The sequence below is a fragment of the Giraffa tippelskirchi genome, chromosome 13 (genome assembly GCF_054371585.1).
Source record: "Giraffa tippelskirchi isolate mGirTip1 chromosome 13, T2T-mGirTip1v1.2.pri, whole genome shotgun sequence".
In the NCBI taxonomy this organism is placed as follows: domain Eukaryota; kingdom Metazoa; phylum Chordata; class Mammalia; order Artiodactyla; family Giraffidae; genus Giraffa; species Giraffa tippelskirchi.
This window is the reverse complement of record NC_137287.1, coordinates 77,930,968-77,950,243: the sequence shown is the minus strand read 5'-3', so window position 1 is coordinate 77,950,243 and position 19,276 is coordinate 77,930,968. Positions and strand designations below refer to the sequence as shown.

Here is a 19,276-nt window from a genome sequence, read left to right as displayed (position 1 = left end):
GGGTTACAGACAAAGAACCATAATCACGTTTGCACAGGGTCTGGCCATTTTGAATGCTTTTACAAACACTGTCTCAAGGTGATTTGACCAGGAATTTGAGTTTGTTGTTTTGTCACTCCATCTTCTCTGACTCTTTTGTGACCCCATGGACTGTACTCCACCAGGCTCCTCTGTCCAGGGGATTTCCCAGGCAAGAATATGGAGTGGGTTGCCATTTCCTTCTCCAGAGGATCTTTCCGACCCAGGGATCGAACTGGTGTCTCCTGCGCTGGCAGGCAGGTTCTTTACCACTGAGCCACCAGAGAAGCCTGGGGATTTAAGTGGGGGCTGGGAGATCCGGCTCCACTACACGCTCAGGCTGGCTCATTCCTAGCAGCTCCGATAGCCCACATCTTCTCCTGGAAAGTAGGGTTCATGCTAGCCCCGTGCAAGTGGGTTTCCCTGAGGATCCAGGGGGGTAACCCACACAAGCACATGTGGGTGCTGGCGGTTACTGTGCACTGTCCCCCCTTCACAGAATGAACAACTGCAGGGGAGCAGACACAGCAGGATGTGAAGGGCACTGACCTTCCATCTGCTTCCACTTGGGTCATCCCAGGTGATTTTTCACAATCCTCCTCTTTCACGAGTGAGGAGACTCAGGCTGGGTTCTCAGCGGTCATGCTGTTCAGGGTGGACACTGCCCTGCTTGGCGGGGGGGGGGGGGGGGGGGCTGCCTGTTCCCCAGGGGGAGGTTCAGTAGGGGCCCTGGCCTCCACCCAGCAGAGTCCAGAGGTACTCTCCCGAGTGTGACAGCCAAGAAAATCTTGGATGCTGTTAAATATACCCCGGAGGGGACGTTACCACAAAGTTGAGACCCCTTGAAGCAGAGCAACTTGTCAAAGGCTGATGATAATGGAGCCAGGGCCAGAGTCTACACTTAGAGACACAGGGGTTCATTAAAATAGAGTTGAGATGAGGTTCCAATCACATGGGGACAGATGGATCCAGTCTTCAAGGTAACCGGGACAGAGGGAAGGCCCTGTGAGGAATGGCCACTGAGATAAGCAGAGCAAAGCCCCAGAGGGAGACCACACAGGTGACAGAGGGGCTACAGAGGGAGGGGACACCACACAGGCCTCAGAGAGCCCACAGAGGAGGCTGGACCTGGGAAGAAGTCAGGCCCAGGAGCCAGGCAGGGCAGGTCCCTGCAGGTTGGGGCTGGAGGGGCCTGCAGGCCCGGCCAGAGTGAGGACATGGGCCTGGAACAACAGGCCCCCATGACCTACAGGAGGACCTTCCCCAGCGATGGTCTCATCCTGACAACTGACCTGTCACTGCTGACCACAGACAAGCTGCGCCGTGAGAAAGGAGCTATGTACACAAACCTGGGTACGGAGGTGGGCCGGGCTCCTGCAGGCCGGTCAGCAACCCTGAGCCTCGCTCTGCTCAGAGGTGACACCAGCCAGTCACCTGCCCCCAGCCCCCATGGACGACAAGCCTCTGTCTGTCTCAGGTTGGGGGGTGGGAGGCTCACAGAGGTGTCTGCTTTCCTTGCCATCTGGGGAGTCAGGATTTCCTGCACCAAGTGACAAATGCTCACGCCTCTCCCACTCCCACTCCTCAGGAAATCCGGCCCAAGAGGCAACCAAAAAGAAAAAAAAAAACCTGTGTGGGTCATCAGTCTATTTTTATTCTGCATGGCCTGCCTCCACTGCTGTCCACCGGACAGAACTTCAACCAGACGGGTGTTCAGGAAGATGCTAGAAATGTCTAGCCTGCAGATGTCGATGGGCTGTTAACAGAGGTCAGGCCGTGGAGACAGTGCTGGCAGGTCCCAGGCTGAATGACTTCAGAGAGAAATTGGTGACCAGGCCCATGGGCTGTAAGACCGCAGGCCTTTTTACTTCGTAGTATCTCGGTAGAACAGAGCTTTCTCCCTCAGAATGACACAGCGCTCCCTGACTCAATCAGAGAATCTCTCTCACATTTACTCAGAAAGCTGTATGGCTGCTAGGAGCGGCGCTCCAGGTCCCACACTGGATCTCAGGCCTAAGAAGAAGAAAACTGACCTAGAACGATCAAGCCTACTGGAGCATCATGGGAAGCTGTGCCCTGTGTTATGGGCAGATGGCCCTACCTCGGTGACAATGATCTGAACTTACACCACACACACGGCTGCTGGCTCAGCTCAAGGAAGCAGATGTCCCCAATTAAGCATGACTAGCTAGACCAATTCTGTCCTCCTTTCCCATCCCTGGTTATTGCAGGAGCCAAGACAGATGCCTGTTAGCCCTGAACTGGCTTCCCTGGTACATAAGCCCCACCAGCCACCCGTCCGGAGGCCTCTCAGGAGCTGCCGTGGAGCCCAGCCGCCAGCAGAGGGGGCCCCAGGCTGCCGGGAACCAGGGCTGCAGCAGGGAAAGCAGTGGGGAGAGTACAGAGCTGCCTAGAGCATGCCAAGGATGAGGCTGATCAGAAAACTATTTGGCTCCGTCCCCACTTGCCAACTGACGGAGGCTTGTGTCCATGATGAAGTCACAGACAATGGAGAGTGTCTGGCAGTGAACAGAGAGGACAAAACCAGAGGAAGGAAACTACAGGCTAGGAGGGCGCGGGGCCAGGCAGTCCAGCCGTGCCAAGGCCCACGGAGCTCAAGTCGGCCTTTGGGAGCCCCTGCTTGGGTCTCGTCATTGTATTGGGTTGCCCGCTCGTCATCCTGAAGCTGAAATCATGTACTGAGGAAGGCAGGCAGGGGAAGGGATCCAGGCGCAGTGGCCAGGCGGCTGGCAGCCCACCCCCCCCCCCCAGACTTCACCCTGGCTCAGTGATGGCCTGCTGCAGTGAGGAAGCTAGAGCCACTTGGCCACCGCAGGGGGACTGTGGAGGCAAGGCTGAGATCTCCCACTCCAGGGAGCAGTCTTCCAATGGCTGAGCGCCTCTGAGACGTGACAGTTTGAGAAAATGCAATGTGACCGCAGCACAGCGCCTGTACTATCTAGCCCTGGAGAGCAGCCTGCAACTTACCCTTGGGTCTGGAGCCAGCGCCCAGAGGAACAGCAGGACAAGAAGTGATGTGATGGACTCCACTGAGCAAGACGCCTGCCCATCCGCTCACCAAACAGTAAAGTGGCCTAACCCAGCAGGGGCCCTGCCTGGAGAGAGGACAGCCACCAGCAACCCTGGACACAGGACACCTGTGAGGAAGGGGGCCTGGCACACCAGGCTTTGTGTCCCCTCCTTCCAGAGGGTCTGGGGGTCTGCACCCTCCTCAGCAGCAGAGGGTGATGTCTGGCGACCTATAGTCACAACATGCCCAGGTCTGGCTTTGCCAGGTGGCCCTGGAGCCTCCAATACCGTAAAGCCCAAATCAGCAGCCTTGGTCAAGCTTCCACCCTTGCAGGATGGCACCCAGTCACCACAGGCCAGGCCCTTTTCACCCTAAGTAACATGCAGATAATAATCATTTATTCACCCATCATAGAAATGAGCCGAGGCCCATAAGGAATCAGAGCTCAGGCAGCAGTCTGATCTGAAATTCAATATTCTCTACCTCTCCCCTGTGTCACCCATCAGAGTTGCTCTGGGAGGAGCCTAGCAGGCTTACCCTGCAGCCATCTGGGCCTCATGATGTGGGCACCATCTCTCTTGTTGGCATTTGGGTGCTGTCGGCGCTCCCCCAAGCCCCATCTCCAGGCCTCCCCAGGGACCCGTCCCCTCCCTGCAGCCGTGGGCCTGTTTCTTTCATCTGTTTCCAAGCCGGTCTGAGTGCAATTTCCCACCTGCCTCTCCACTGCCTTATATATCATCCGGGCTATTTAAATAAATCTGGGCTGTCTCTTGGGGTGTTTATAAGCAAATGAAAGCCAGGTCTACGGGAAAGCGTATTAGTTATCCTCGTGTCTTTATCATAGTTAGTTCTTTAAAGACCATTTTGCCATTTGCTCTCCGGGCCTCCCAGGATGTAATTGCAAAACTCCTCCTCCTCCTTTCTTTTCCTCCTGCTCCTTGGAACCCAGGGGGCTCCTGTCCTGCAGGAAACCAGTCTATAAACCCTTGAGAGCCCACGCTTCCTGGGGAACTTGCCCTTCACAGGATATAAGACCGTGCAACTCGGACAGACGGTACCATTGCCAGAAGGAGGGTGGCACGGAGCCCTGTTCTGGGGGCTGACTGTCACAGAACTTGTAACATTCTGGAAGCCTCCGTTGTGGGCCCACCGGCAATGCCCCATCACCGTCCTCTCTTCTCCCTGCTGGGCATGCAGACACTGCTGGCCTCCCTGCTTCCTTGCCCCGGGCCTGCAGCCAGGAGATGAGGTTTCTTCCCCTGCCTTCCCCTCAGCCTGGTGTCCCGAGGACTGCCTTCCCTCAGAACGTGGGTGCTGATCCCCCAAGATTCCAAATACCAGTTTAGAAAAGGCCCCACGCGTTGTGAGAAAACATCCCTGCCCCCAAGTCCACAAGCCAGTACCTTACCGTGGCCTCAGCTGTTTCCTCTCAAACCCTAGGCACCTCACCCTCCTCCCCTGGGGCTCTAGAGGGATGCTTGCAGGGTCTTGCGGCTGGTCCCACAGCCGAGCTGCTACTGAACAGGAGGTATCTGAGCTCCCAGGCTGAGGCAGGGGTTCCCCGGGGAGAAGTGGGCTGGCGAGGAGAGGGGCGGAGAGAATTGTGTTTCCAATTTGTGCAGCCTCTAGGCCTCTGGATGCCAAACACTGGCAACCCACTGGAAAATACCAAGGTTACTGACATCTCTGTCACTTCACCGCGAACCTGACACATACGTACCTGGTGGGGCTATTCGCAGGGAACCTTCCCGCGAGAGCACAAGACGGAGAAGAGTTTCAACACTCAGCAGGAACACCTATGGCCGGGCTCCTCCGCCACGCCAGGACCCGGATGAGGCGTTCTCCCGTGTGCGCATGCGCATCGTGACCACGTGACCGACGGATCCCGGCGCTGATCGGCCGGATGGAAACAGGGCGTGGTCGGCGTGGAGCTCGGCATCGCCTCAGCTGGACTTGACTGTCCTTTTGTAGTTTGGCTACCAGTTGGCTCCTGTGGGTGAGCCTCTGAAGAGGGACATGAGAAACATGCAGCCCATGGCGAGGGGGGGTAGTTAGAAGTTGACTTGTTTTCTGGCCTCTGCTAACACCTCTGGCCGGGCCCCTGCCCCATCCACCACCTCCGTGAGTCCAGTTGAAGGAGGGCACTTAGCTTACTGGGGACCTGAAGGTACCCCCATGAGGGAGAGTAGTGTCACCTCTCCAGTCCTAGATTCCCACGTTTGTTTTATTTCATTAGTTCAGGAGCCGGTGATGAGGGTCAGGGTTTTGTTTTCCAAAAGCCAAAGACAAAAAGGTGTCCTGTGGGGCTGGAATACGGGGACCCCAGCAGGCCTTCCAGGAACAATAAACAAGGGCCGTTTGAGCTCCTTTTCCTTTGTCCGAGCTGCTGGGTTCGCTTGAAACAATTTGCTGCCCAAATTGGCCTCCTCGCCCACACACGCTCCCCACTTCCTTGAAAGAGGAAAGGTTTTAAAAAAATAAAAAACTTGCAAAAATTAGTGCTTTGGGTCCAGGAAATCCCAACTCCTGGAACCAATGGGTTAATGTGAGGGCCACTGATAAGTCCCAGCTGTTGCAGCCATTCCAGCTGGAGGCTGTGGAATCGGGGCTGGAACGGGCAAAAGGATCGAGTCTCCTGCTGTTTTAATTTTTGTTCCTGCTTCCCCATGGGCCGATGCTAAACTTCCGTTAGCTCCCTGCCTCAGCTTGGCCGGGCTCGCGTAAAGTTACGTTCCAAAAAAATGTGGGAGAACATTTCATGTGAAGAAGGTGTGGGGCAGAGAGAGTTGGCCCCCATCTGATAGAGAGCGAGTTTCCATTTTGGGCTGGGCCAGACCTGCGGCCCCAGGCTTGTACAGAATGAATCACAGCTGTGCGGCTGCTGGTGGGTCCCTCCCCTCCCACCACCCGGGCATCCGGGAAGCAGGCAGAGGGGAACAGGTGGGCTGAGGCCAGCTGCAGACTCTGCCCCCACACCCCTACCCCCGAGCGCCCAGCCACATCCAAGAGCAAACATCAGAAGAAGAGACACCGTGGAGTATTCCAAGGTGCTGAGACCCAGCCAGGCTTCAGAGTCCCTCCTGTCATTAATTTCTTAGCCTCAGGCCAGACCCAGCATGGACCAGCTTAAGTTCTTGCAAGGAGGGGGCAGACCCTGGTGTCAGTCCAGCCTACTTCTTTAAGGCTCTCTCTGGGCATGCGATTCTTAAGAAGTTGGGATGCCACTCTATATAAAATATATAAGCAATAAGGATTTACTGTATGGCACAGAGAATTATATTCAATATCTTGTAATTATCTGTAATGAAGAAGAACCGATATGTATAACTGAATCACTTTGCTGTACACCTGAAACTAACACAAGTTGTAAATCAACTATAGTTTCAATTTAAAAAAATGTTGGGTAGGGTGAGAGGGAGGTCCAAGAGAGAGGGGACATATGTATACATATAGCTGATTCACTTCATTGTACAGCAGAAGCCAACATTGTTAAGCAATTATACCCCAATTAAAAAAAAAATGTCAAAGGTCCCTTTCAGGTCGGGGGACCTGACCCTTTCTTGCTATTGATAAGGCTAAATCTGGCCGTGATTATTTTGCAGGGCTCTTCTTAGAAATTTTTAGAGATAAATGACGGATTTAGTGTTCTGTTGAGTCTTTACTGAGGGGTTATTTTCAAATAATTGCTTAGAAATTGCGTAAACATAATTCCCGCAGTTCTGAGCCCGTGGTTCATAAACATTGTGTACAAACATCACAAACATCACAGTGTTCATAGGTGTTTTTTGATTTGGGGCAGGGGGGAATGTGTCAATTCCTTCCTGTAGCCATCCATAGGTGGACATGATCCTGAAAAAAATATTCAGGTAGAGGGGCAGGGTTCCCCAAGGCAGACCATTATGTATGGATAGAATCCTTTGAGTGAACAAATGCAGGCCTGAATTGGTCACTGAGAAGCCACTGTGTAGCAGGGAGGGCTGAGTTTCCATCTTGATCCACAGGTCCAGGCCATTCATGACTCCACTTTGAGGAGAAATGTAAGTTAGAAGAAGTTTCCACCCAAAATTAAGGTGGATGAGTCCAGGTAATCAAACACATCCCTTGCTCCATCACTGATCTGAGACACTGATGGGCTTGAGGGTTACAAGTGAGAGATGGTTACTCTCTAGCCTCCAAGAGAGGGTCAAGGATCCTACTTCTGATCCTGCTGTTTCCTAAAAAAAAAACAGACATGGCTCTTTGGTGGCTGATCTTGCCTGTGCGAGGAGGATTTTAGAATTCCAGGAAAGAACTTCCCAAGCAGAGCTCTGTGACACAGAGAGCTAATGAAATCATATCATTCATTCAGTCCACACATTCATCAAATATGTGCTGCTTGTCTGGCAGTGTTCTAGCCAGTGGCACCACACTGATGGACGGACTGATAGACTCCCTGCCCTCCTGGAGCTGATCGTGAGTGCCAAGTGGGACAATGCCAAGTCCAAGGGAAATGAGGAGGAGCCTGGACTATTATCTGGCCAAGGGCAGAGCCATGCGCTTACACAGTGGTGGAATTTTGAACCACAGTGAGAAAAGAGCTAAATGATGACCTGGCATCTCAGGAATCAAGTGCTCATGGAGGGCAGGGCTTGGGGGACAGGGCTGGGCCTGCCTAGAGTGGTTTTCAGGGTTTCTAGCATTCTAGGATGAGGTGGCTGCTTACGATGGAACTGGATAGCTGGACAAGAAGACAGTCAGGTCACTCACTTTGAACTGAAGTCCTGGACTTAATTCTCGAGGGAGTGAGGCACAAATTGAGACACGTGAGAAACTGGTGGCAATTTTGTGGCTCCACTGTGACAAGGGCGAGGACCCGCTGGTGGTAATATTACAGGGAAGAGCAAATTATGACCCCATGTTGGATCTATTTCTTCTACTTTAACCTTTGCTTCCCATTGCATTTGTTCACTCAAAGGATACTACCCATACATAATGGCCTCCCTTGGGGAACCCTGCCCCTCTACCTGAATATTAAACCAAAGTGCCTTTTTTTCAGGACCATGTCCACCTGTGGATGGCTACAGGAAGGAATTGACAATCCCCTCCCCAAAGCTGGCCATTCTAGGAGATATTTGCAGTATTAATGGCCTTTTTACTTTATTTCCTTATGACACCACCCCCACCACCTCTGTGGTATAAAAGAACCTGGCATCCAGACCCCGATAAGATGGTTATTTTGAGCTGTTAGTCTACCATCTTCTGTCAGCTGGCTTTCTGAATAAAGTCATATATTCTTGGCCTCAACACCTCATCTCTGATTGTATTGACCTGTCATGCAGCGAGCAGAGCAAGCTTAGACTCACTCACAGTAAGTCAGCAGCAGCAAAAGACCAAGTCCTCATACGTGACCTCCCACCCCCACCACCACCAATACCCTTGTTTCCAGGTTCTCAATGCTTCCTGCAGATTCTGTGAGCTATCGCCTAACTTTCCATGAAATTTCAGTTCCTGGGCTTGAAATCCAGATCCCTAATTGGTACAGAGATTGTATATCCCGTTAAATGCTCCACACATTTAAAAAGACTTAAGGGCATGTAGCAACTGGCCCCATCAAGGGGGTGAGCAAGGAAAACGTTATACCACTTGCTGTAGCCTTTATAGGCAACTGTCTCTGGGGCTGGCCTCAGTTCAGGCTGAAGTTTCGATTACACATCTCCTGCAGGCCTAAGTTTTAGCACACCCTTTGGTGGACAAAAACGTAGCTGGCCATACCTCTCTTCAAGTGCCACGTATTCCAGTGAGGAAAACTGATTTATATACATGAAACCCTGAAGTCACTGCATGGCCAAGCGGGAGGCACCAGGATGTGGACCTTCTTTTTAAGCTCAAGAAGATGGTCCTCCCGCCACTTCTTTGTGTGTATTATTTCAGGACTGCTCCTTTATGTGTATATTTTTATGTAGAAGGGACTTGTATGTGTCAACACTTAGATTCTCAGATCTAACAAGAACTAGAATTCATTTACTCAAAAAATAACAATCCATCTAGCTGCATTTTACATGCATGTGAGTCACCTCAAATGCCTTTTGGAAGAAGGTGGGTATAAACAAATAAAAAAGATTTATTTTTTAAATTTCAGCACGGCTTTGTTCACTTTCAGAATTCAGAGAACTGTGCTGGGCCTTAAGAGGCTGGGGATTTGGAAGGGGTGGGGGGAGGCACAGATGAACAGAACATGGTCCCGCTGTAGTTCTGGCATAGACTCCAAGCAGTGCCCAATGCAGAAAAGAACCGTGGGCAGTAATGGCCAGTAGGGCAGAACTTTAGAAAGGGAGAGTGCTGGGGTGACCACTGGTTGACCATGGATACTAAAATGAGATGCATGAGGAACCATTTAAAGATCTCCTACCTGCCTAAGAGGCCCATATCAATGCTGAATGGCCCCCATTGACCTCCAAGCCCCTTTCTTGGTCAGTACCTGGAAGTCCCTTCTCCCATAACCCAAGTCTCCTCAAGACCCAGCTGAGAGCAGCGCAAATGAGTTAACAAAAGCAGGAGACAGGAGTTTGAAGAGACAGAAGTTTCCTCACCCCCAGGGGCCACACGGAGCCCAGTGTTTGGACGCTTTGAAGGCCACGATGGCCCTCACTCTGTACACCCTTTCCGTGGCCCAAGCAGCCGCAGGAAGAGGAAGCTATCGGGAAGGATGAGTCTGTAAGTCCCTGCAGCCCTGCCAGGGTCAGGCCTTGGATCCAAGACTCAGAAGGTGGTAGAATGTCCTCTATGACACTGACAAAGGGGCAGAGCCAGAGCCAAGCCCATGCAGGCAGCTGGTGGAGAGGGAGGCCCAAGACACAGTTTCTCCCCTGATCAACTCTAACCAAGTTCCTCCCTCATCTTTATATATATATGTGTGTATATATATACACACACACATATATATACATATACACACACATACATACATATATAAAATTTATTTTATTTTTGACTATTCTGGGTTTTCATTGCTGCACAGGCTCTTCTCTAGTTGCAGTGAGCTGAGGCTACTCTTTAGTTGTGGTAGCCTGTGTAGCACAGGCTTCTCATTGCAGTGGCTTCTCTTGTTGTGGGACATGGGCTCTGGGCACACGGGCTTCAGTAGTTGCAGCTCATGGGCTCAGCAGTTGTGGTGCACGGGCTTAGCTGCCCCATGGCAGGTGAAATCCTCCCAGACCAGGAATCAAACCTGTGTCCCCTGTATTGGCAGGTGGATTCTGAACCACTGGACCACCGGGGAGGTCCTTTTTCTCTCTCATCTTAATGAGGCCCCTCACTTAGCATGAGCCCCAACTCAAGGCTGGAATACAATCCTTACCACGACCACTTTAACTCCCCTGAGGTGGAGTTACAATCAGAAACTGCCTCAAAGTCTTGTACTTGGCCTTCAAAGCTTAAGATGGTAGCTTTGCACTATATGGACTCATATTGTGTGCATGCATGCTAAGTCACTTCAATCGTGTCCCACTCTTTGTGACCCCGTGGACTGTAGCCCGCCAGGCTCCTCTGTCCATGGAAAGTCTCCAGGCAAGAATACTGGAGTGGGTTGCCATGCCCTCCTCTAGGGGATCTTCCCAACCCAGGGATTGAACTTGTGTCTCTTAGGTCTCCTGCATAGGCAGGAGGGTTCTTTACCGCTAGTGCCACCTGGGAAGCCCCATGGACCAACAACAACAACAAAAAATCACTTTTTAGTGATTTTTTTTTTCTTTGTAACCAGAGGTGAGGAGGAAACTTTCATCCCCGTTATGATACAGCTGTCCTTTCGCGCCATCAGCAAGGTTTCCTCATGCCTCCAGCCAACACAAACGCAGTCTGGTTTGGCTGATTTTGCTGACTGGCCTCCGGCTCACCCACGACATCCTGAGGAGCCTGTGGGCGCCCAGACACACCCCAGGAAAGAAAGCGTTGTGGAAAAGTGGTTTCCAGCTCTGCTCCTGACTTTTCTCAGATTTAGCGCTCCTCAGCAAAGGGACTTTCCCAGAAGTTCCAAAGGGCTGACAGGAGGTTTGATTTTGTTTTTACCATCTGAGCCATCAGGGAAGCCCAAGGAAAAGAAAAATTCATTCGAGTGAAAGCAGAAATCCCAACTTCCTGACACACATGAGAACCAGTACAATGACAAGCACTTTCTTACAAGCGTGACATACCCAGCACCAGAGTTGTTAAAGGTCCAAAGTGGGTGTAATTGGCCTGGTGGACATTTTTTTCAGCTCTGCACAAGCCCCCATGCCTGTTCCTCATTGCATAAACTTGCTCATGAATTAAGGTCTTGAAATTAAAATATATAGATCCCAAAGGGCAACTTTCAAATTACCTGGTCGGAGTGTAACAGCACTACTGGTTTTCAACAAGCCCAGCTGAGGCTGCTCATGGCTAACTCTGTTACTGGTATGGCTCAGGCTCATAAACAGCGGGGCACAGTGAGACGCCTTTAGCCAAGAACGCAAGTCCCCTGACTGTTGTTAATGAGCACTGCTTATAGGCCACAGACAACATGAGAAGAGCACTCACTGAAAACTCTACAAAGACTGTTAATAATCTATTATTGCAAAAGTTCATGAGGTGTGTGTGTTTAGACTTTGAAGGTTCCCTAACTTTCCGGCAGTTAAGTTTTCTTGCAAGTCATACGTGAAAAATCACTTCTTGTAGAATTATCAGTTCATTTCAGTTGCTCAGTCTTGTCCAACTCTTTGCGACCCCATGGACCTCAGCATGCCAGGCTTTCCTGTCCATCACTAACTCTGGTGGAAGTATCCATCGATACAAAAACAGTTCTATGAAATACATATTTGGCTGGAGAGATCCTAAAAGATTAGCTAGAGGAGAGTGAAAAAGTTGGCTTAAAGCTCAACATTCAGAAAACTAAGATCATGGCATCTGGTCCCATCACTTCATGGCAGATAGATGGGGAAACAGTGGAAACAGTGGCTGACTTTATTTTTCTGGGCTCCAAAATCACTGCAGATGGTGATTGCAGCCATGAAATTAAAAGACGCTTACTCCTTGGAAGGAAAGTTATGACCAACCTAGACAGCATATTAAAAAGCAGAGACATTACTTTGCCAACAAAGGTCCATCTAGTCAAGGCTATGATTTTTCCAGTGGTCATGTATGGATGTGAGAGTTGGACTGTGAAGAAAGCTGAGTGCTGAAGAATTGATGCTTTTGAACTGTGGTGTTGGAGAAGACTCTTGAGAGTCCCTTGGACTGCAAGGAGATCCAACCAGTCCATGCTAAAGGAAATCAGTCTTGAATATTCATTGGAAGGACTGATGCTGAAGCTGAAACTCCAATACTTTGGCCACCTCATGCGAAGAGCTGACTCATTTAAAAAGACTCTGATGTTAGGAAAGATTGAGGGCAGGAGGAGAAGGGGACGACAGAGGATGAGATGGACAGATGGATGGCATCACGGACTCAATGGACATGGGTTTGGGTGGACTCAGGGAGTTGATGGACAGGGAGGGCTGGCGTGCTTCGGTTCATGGGGTCGCAAAGAGTCACACACAACTGAGTGACTGAACTGATGAGATTTGAATATAGAATAACAGATCTGAGTTGGGGTCTGGAGGGGAGGGAGGTCCAGAAGAACATGTTGGGGGCGGGGCGTTGGTACCGCTCCCAGATGAGCAAGTCATCTCACTTTACTCCCTGCCTGGATAAGACCGAGCAGCTGAGGGTGGTGCTGGGCCCTCAGGTCAGCTCAGGGATGGACACAGGTGGAGGTGCTCTAAGTGGGCCAGCAGGCTTCTGAACGGAAGGTGTGCAGGGCCAGCAGCCCCACCTTCACGGGTGTCGTAATCCTGCTTTCCAGGGAGAATTCAGAGAGACACACAGAGAGGGCTTCTTCCTGAAATGTTCTGGCCTCAGTGGTGAAAGAGGCAGCTTGCCCTGGACTCTAAACCTCCATGTGTCACAAAGAGAAAGCACCTATAGAAAAATGGGCTACACCGAGAACCAAGTCTCCAGAGTTACATATGAAGAAAGTTCACATCTGAACACTATTTCCCAAGTCATACTTTCCCTTAAAATAATGGAGCATTTGGATGGAAAGGGAGACAGAGAAGAAAACTACTTGGACTGAATTGCAGGGAGAGCTAAGACCATTACGGACAATCCGTGAAGCCTTCCAAACTTTTAAGTGGACTGGCTGGGTAAGAGGACAGTTCGAAACGGGATTAAACATCTCCAGTTAAAAATGAATACTAAATTTGTTTAAACAGTTGAACTTAAAGCATAAAGAAGACTGGGTTTTCTAGTTTTCTAGTTTTAATAAATCAAGTACTCCTTTACTAATACAGCCCAGCTGAGTCATGCAGGTCCCGTGGCCCAGCTCTGTCCACCGGGAGCTGATTGGGGGAGAGGATTGGCTTCCTTTCTGCCCCAGCCCAGACCCCATGGCCAGTTCCAGAGGCTGGAATAGGATAGTTTTCATCCAAATGAGCCCCAACTGAGCCCAATCAGTGCTCCCCGGAAAGTGCTCAGCTGGAGGCCAGGGCCTAACCAGAGGTGGAGAGGGTGCCACGTTCACGGCTCTGCCCCAGGAGAAGCCACAGTCCAGCGCTGTCCCCCCACACCCCCCTTGCGGTGCCTGCCCCCTGCACCTCCTGCCAGGGCCCTGGAACTGATTAGCGGGAGTGAGTGATTTACCCATTAGACCACCGCAGAGGCAGGTGGGGTGGAGAAAGCGGCAGGCAGAGACAAATAAAAGTCTCCATTTTCACTCTGTGAAGGCGGCACTTAGGCGAAATGAGGGGATTTTTTTTTTTTTTTTTTTTAGCCTTCTTTGAAATGAAAACCTGGGAGGAGGACCGAACTCCAGCCTTTTTGTTGGCAAAGGGAAGGCCTGTGGCTGCCTTTCTGTTCCCACCCCTACAATTAGGGGGGAGGCGGTGCTGCTTCCTGGAACAAGATCTGCAGTCCACCCCGGCTCCAGGCGGACCTGCTGCCCACCATGGCCTGGTCGGAGGGACAGGACAGGACGGCCCACTGAGGCAGGGAGTGAGAGACATGGGGGGGGGAGGGGGCGAGGCGCTGGCTCAGTCCCCACCCAGGAGGCCTACACAGCTCTGTTCCTGCAACCCAGCAGCCCAGAGAGTGGTCCAGGCTGGGGTCCCTGGGTGCCACTGGAAGGCTGATGAGACCAGTGCAAGTGTGAGCTACAGGCATGGGCTCCCAGCCAGCCCAGGGGAGGTGTGGGGAGACATCCCCCACCACCAGGGGTCCTGAGCAGCAGCCTGGACCATTTGTTCCCTCTTGTCATGGGATCCACACATAATTTGGAGTAGAAACAAGTGTTTTCAAATGCATGGCCCCCTCCTCCCCAGGCTTGGCCCATCACCCTAGTGGATGTTTTAGACAATAATGCACTGGGATGCCCACCACGGGGGTTAGCTCCTGCCCAATACACCCGGCGTGTCCACCACCACCCGCACCTGTAATGATGGACATTGGGAGAGACCACAGTGCTCACATCTGCTCCTGAAGTTTGGTCTTAAGTGCTTTCTCAGAAACGCGAGACTACCTGGATCATCTTTTGGAAAATGTTTGACATTTCTAGAGCAGGGCATTTGCTCATTTAGGAAAAAATTAGGAAGAGAAAATAAGGCCTGGACTCAGGCACCAGGTCTTACGTGCCCCAGCCCTCCGCTCCGGAACTGGCCCCTGCCTCTCGCTTCCCCCCGACCCCCACCTTGTCCCCGTCTACAGCGCCCCAGGCCCTGGCTGCCCTGTTCCTACAACGGGAAGCACAGCGATGACTTAGCAACTGGATGTCTGACAGCTGCAGCCTTCGTCCCCAAAGGAACCTAGTCAGGCCCTCAATCTGGCACACTCCACTTGACTTTATTATGACCAAACTGCAGAAGAGCAGTAAAATTCTTACAGCTTAAGTCAAGGCAGTTACGATTGTGTGCAACAGAATCCATTTGGTTCAGTTACTCCAAGGGAGAGCCTAGATAGCAAACACAAAGTTTCTGGCATATGTGGCACAGAGAGAGGGGACTTCCGGGAGGGGAGTCAAACACACCTGTGGGGACTCGCTCCTGCATCCATTCATCCTGCTCTGCAGTGGGACTCATGTGGGCCTTGACCTGGAGGTTGTTTTAACCATCATTTTTAAACCGCTTGTTGGGAGACAGAGGTAAGTGTGACTTTCGGAAGAACAGCTGAGTGTAAAAAATTAAATGTTATCACAGCTACAAGGAAAATGTAAGGGGAGCATGTGAAGAGATGGAAGCTGGTCCCACAGGGCCGTCCTGTCCCTGGGCTGGCTACCTCCTCGGGGGACAGTGACCTCCCACAGGAAAGAACTCAGGATGCGCCTCTGGAGAGCTGGGAAACCCACTTTTTCTAAGTCAAGTAATTTCTCACCAGCTATCAAGGGAGCCACATCCCATCACGGGCTCCTCGTCCCCCCCTGCCGCCTCAGTCCTTCCACGTGTGACCTCTGAGAGGGTCACGGTAGAGACCATGACATGGAGTCACCTTCCCCAGCGAGGGGCACCCTCCGTGTCCCCCACGGAAGCTGCAAACAGGCAAGGCGGCCTGGAATCTGGTCTCTTCTGTTTACTTCTCTCTCAGTCCCCAGGTCCCCCCCAACTCCCATGTAATAATGTTGTCCGTTTATCACCCCTCAGAGTCCAGTGTGGGTTTTCTAGAACTGATGTGCTGACCCCCAAGGACCAACCTGCCATGTTTTCACTTGCATTTCAGCTGGACTAGAAAGTCACCTCCAATGAACATCCTTCACATCCAGCTAGTTTTGTGATACAGACCCACAGCATGACCATTGAAAAACTTGACCCACCATAGACCACCCTCTGACATGAATCACTTACATTCATTCCACCTGCAGAATCCATCCCCCCGAAAGTCTCTCCCCATCACAGCTCAGGCACAGGCTTGCGGCCCCCAGTGCATTTCCTAAAGCAACCCCAAGTATACTGGGGCATTTCTTTGGAAACAGCAACTCAAGCCTGGTTCTCCTTGTTCTGAAACCTGTGAGCCAAAGAAAGAGTACTGTGACACACCCACTCAACAAACAACATGATATGCGGGTAGAAAAGTTCCATGTAACACCCTCCATCCAAAGCCTGTATCAGCGACTGGTCAACAGTGATTTGGAAATCCAGCCAGGCATAGGTTTCCGGTTCCCTGATTAGGGCAAGGTCCTGCTCCTGGGGAAGGGCTCCCAGCGGCTCTTAGTCAGCAACTGTTGGGGGCAACGTCCTTAAAATTCTTAAAGTCCCTACTCCTAATACTTTGGCCACCTGATGCAAAGAGCTGACTCACTGGAAAAGACCCTGATGCTGAGAAAGAAGGAGGGCAGGAGGAGAAGGGGGCAGCAGAGGATGAGATGGCTGGATGGCATAATCCACTCAACAGACATGAGTTTGAGCAAACTCCAGGAGACAGTGGAGGACAGAGAAGCCTGGCGTGCTGCAGTCCATGGGGTCGCAGAGAGTCGGACACGACTGAGCAACTGAACAATGATAATCTAACTGAGAAAATCTGTAAACCTTTCTGTAAGACTTTTAGAAGCCCTGCAAGATATATCCTTACATCTTTCTAAGGTCTGGAAAGAAGTCTTAGAACCACACTTTGGGATGGTCACCCTGGAGCCGTGCTGCACAGACAGTGCCCTGGATTTGATCTTTGTCCTGAAGCCATTTCTTATCATGAGTCACTTTCTCGCTGGGAGACACAGACAGTTTCATTATCACACCCAGAAAGCCGCAGCTCCTTTACTTTACCTTAATCCATCAGTCTCTTCAGGTAGTTTATCATAGGCAGCTGGAAGAAGACAGTGGTATGTTCCATCTTTCACCTGGAGTATCCTCAACCAGACTCTTGAGTTCATTGAGTATCCTATTTTCCCTGTTACCAAGGCTGCTGCTGCTGCTGCTGCTGCTGCTAAGTCGCTTCAGTCGTGTCCAACTCTGTGCAACCCCATAGACTGCAGCCCACCAGGATCCCCCGTCCCTGGGATTCTCCAGGCAAGAACACTGGAGTGGGTTGCCATTTCCTTCTCCAGTGCATGAAAAGTGAAAAGTGAAAGTGAAGTCGCTCAGCCGTGTCCGACTCTTTGAGACCCGATGGACTGCAGCCTACCAGGCTCCTCCATCCATGGGATTTTCCAGGCAAGAGTACTGGAGTGGCTTGCCATTGCCTTCTCCTACTAAGGGTGATGATGTTGCTAAACCCAGCCTCCAAATAACATTTTCCTCATTGTCTGTCCTCCAAGCTCTCATCAAGTCTCTTTGAGGTCCTTCTGGCTTTTATTAACAATCTTCTCAAGGCCTTCCCAGCTTTGCCCAATGCTTCAACCCAGCCAAGCACATGTGTTAGGTTTTTGTGATGGCAGGAACCCACTTCCCGGTATCAAATTTTGTTCTGGTTATGTATGGCTGCATAACAAATTACCCACAAACTTAGGGGTTTAAAACAACAATCGTTTTTATTGTTTCTCACAATTTTGTGGATCTGAAACATGTGTTTTCCTCCACTGGGTCAGTTGGTGACATTCAGCTGGTGAGTGGCCTGGTCTACAGGGGCCACACAGCTGGCATGTTGGTGGGAATGGTGGGATGGCCAGGATCAACAGAGACTGTTCGCCAGAGTCCTACACAGGGCCCCTCCAGCATGGCACGCAGGATGGTCAGGTCCATCACCTGAGAGCTCATTCTTCCTAGAGACTGTGTAAGCTGCCAGGTTTCTTCAGACATGGGTTTGGAAACTGGTACAATATGGCTACTGCCACTTTGTAGAGGACACAGTAGTTCATTCAAGGGAGGGGGACAAAACCCCCACTTCTCAGTGGGACAATTGTCAAGGAATTTATAGCCATCTTTAGTCTTCCATATTCCTTCTCCATCACTTCCTTCTTTCTGTTTCCTGGAGTGACATGTGAAGGCTGGAGCTGCAGCAGCCATCTTGGACTATGAGAATTTGTTGGGAGTAAAAGGCATGTACTGCAGATCAACCAGCTAGAAGCAATTTGGATCCCTGACTCCAAAGAAAACCATCCAATCCTTAACTGTCTACCCCTCAATTTTTAAAACATGAGAAAAAAAAAAATTAACTGCTCTTAAGTCATCATTATTTGGGGCTTTTCTGCCACTTGCAGCCTAACAGTAGTTTGGGGTATAACATATTCTCTGGGAGCTGAGGTGCAGATTGAGGAGACTGTTTTGTTCCACAGCTATCCATCTTGCACCTCATAGACAGAGTTTCCTGAAGGACTGACAACACCTCCCCTATAATGCCTTCCACCGCAAGAGCCCCGGACTTGCATTTTGATCTCATCACTTCCTTCAAAACACATTTTCTATCACATTAAATTCTTCCATTCAAGGCCCTGACCCATCTCTCCAGCTGGACCTGCCCCCTCTCCTCCATGTCCACTGGTGAATGTGGACACACCCATGTTGACCTGTGCCTGCCCCCACCCTCCACACACACCTTCTCCTAAATCTTACCATGGTTTTATGACAGAGCTCAAATCACTTCTGGGTGAAGAATTTCCAGATCTCCACGAAAAGGCTTTCTCCCTCCCTCTCCTGCCTTTCACAAGAGGGTTTACATAGTCTCAACTCGTCATTCAACCCTATCTGGCATGGTCCAAAGGGGTTTTGCTGCTTTTACCCACCACGTGTTCACATCTCAAGGTGAGCTGGTCAAGGCAATCTTGTTCTCACAAGGCCACGCGCCCAGCAAAAGCAGAGCCAAGGCTGGTCAGGATGGAAAGAAAAATGCAGCCCACCAAGCTGCCCCCTCTGGCCCATTGCCCACTTCCTGGCACAGGCGCCCCCATTCCAAGCTCTTTCCCTCAATCTCTAGAACTCTCCTTGGTGTAAACCCCCTCAGAGAACCCCTGTGCCACTGTCAACCTTGGGGACAGAGCCCCAGGCCCCATCTGCTGGGCTGGCCACATGTCCTGTGCAGTACTGGCTCTGCTCTGCCCCTGGATCAGCGCTGAGGCTTAGGGAAGACGTCCTGGCTGCTTTTGCTCCATATCTGTGCCCAACAATTGGGGAACAAAGATCAGGGTGGGTACAAACGTAAAAATGAGAATGTCTCAGGCTTTGCCTGTGGTCACTTGGGAGAAAAACCCAAGGTTCCTCCCCCCCCCCCCCCCCGCCCAATGCCCTGCAAGACCACCCCCCTGCAGTCCCTATCTGCGGAGAACTAGGACATCAGAGGCCC

At 51.2% G+C, this 19,276-nt stretch overlaps 1 long non-coding RNA gene across 1 annotated transcript in view; it reads right to left on the bottom strand.

Moving 5' to 3' along the window:
• Positions 1-4,882, bottom strand: part of LOC145531436 (uncharacterized) — a 58,935-nt gene extending 54,053 nt beyond the window's left edge. The window contains exon 1 of the long non-coding RNA XR_014072443.1: positions 4,770-4,882. This is a non-coding gene — a long non-coding RNA (uncharacterized LOC145531436). The remainder of the gene's footprint in view (positions 1-4,769) is intronic.
• Positions 4,883-19,276: the final 14,394 nt, after the last annotated feature.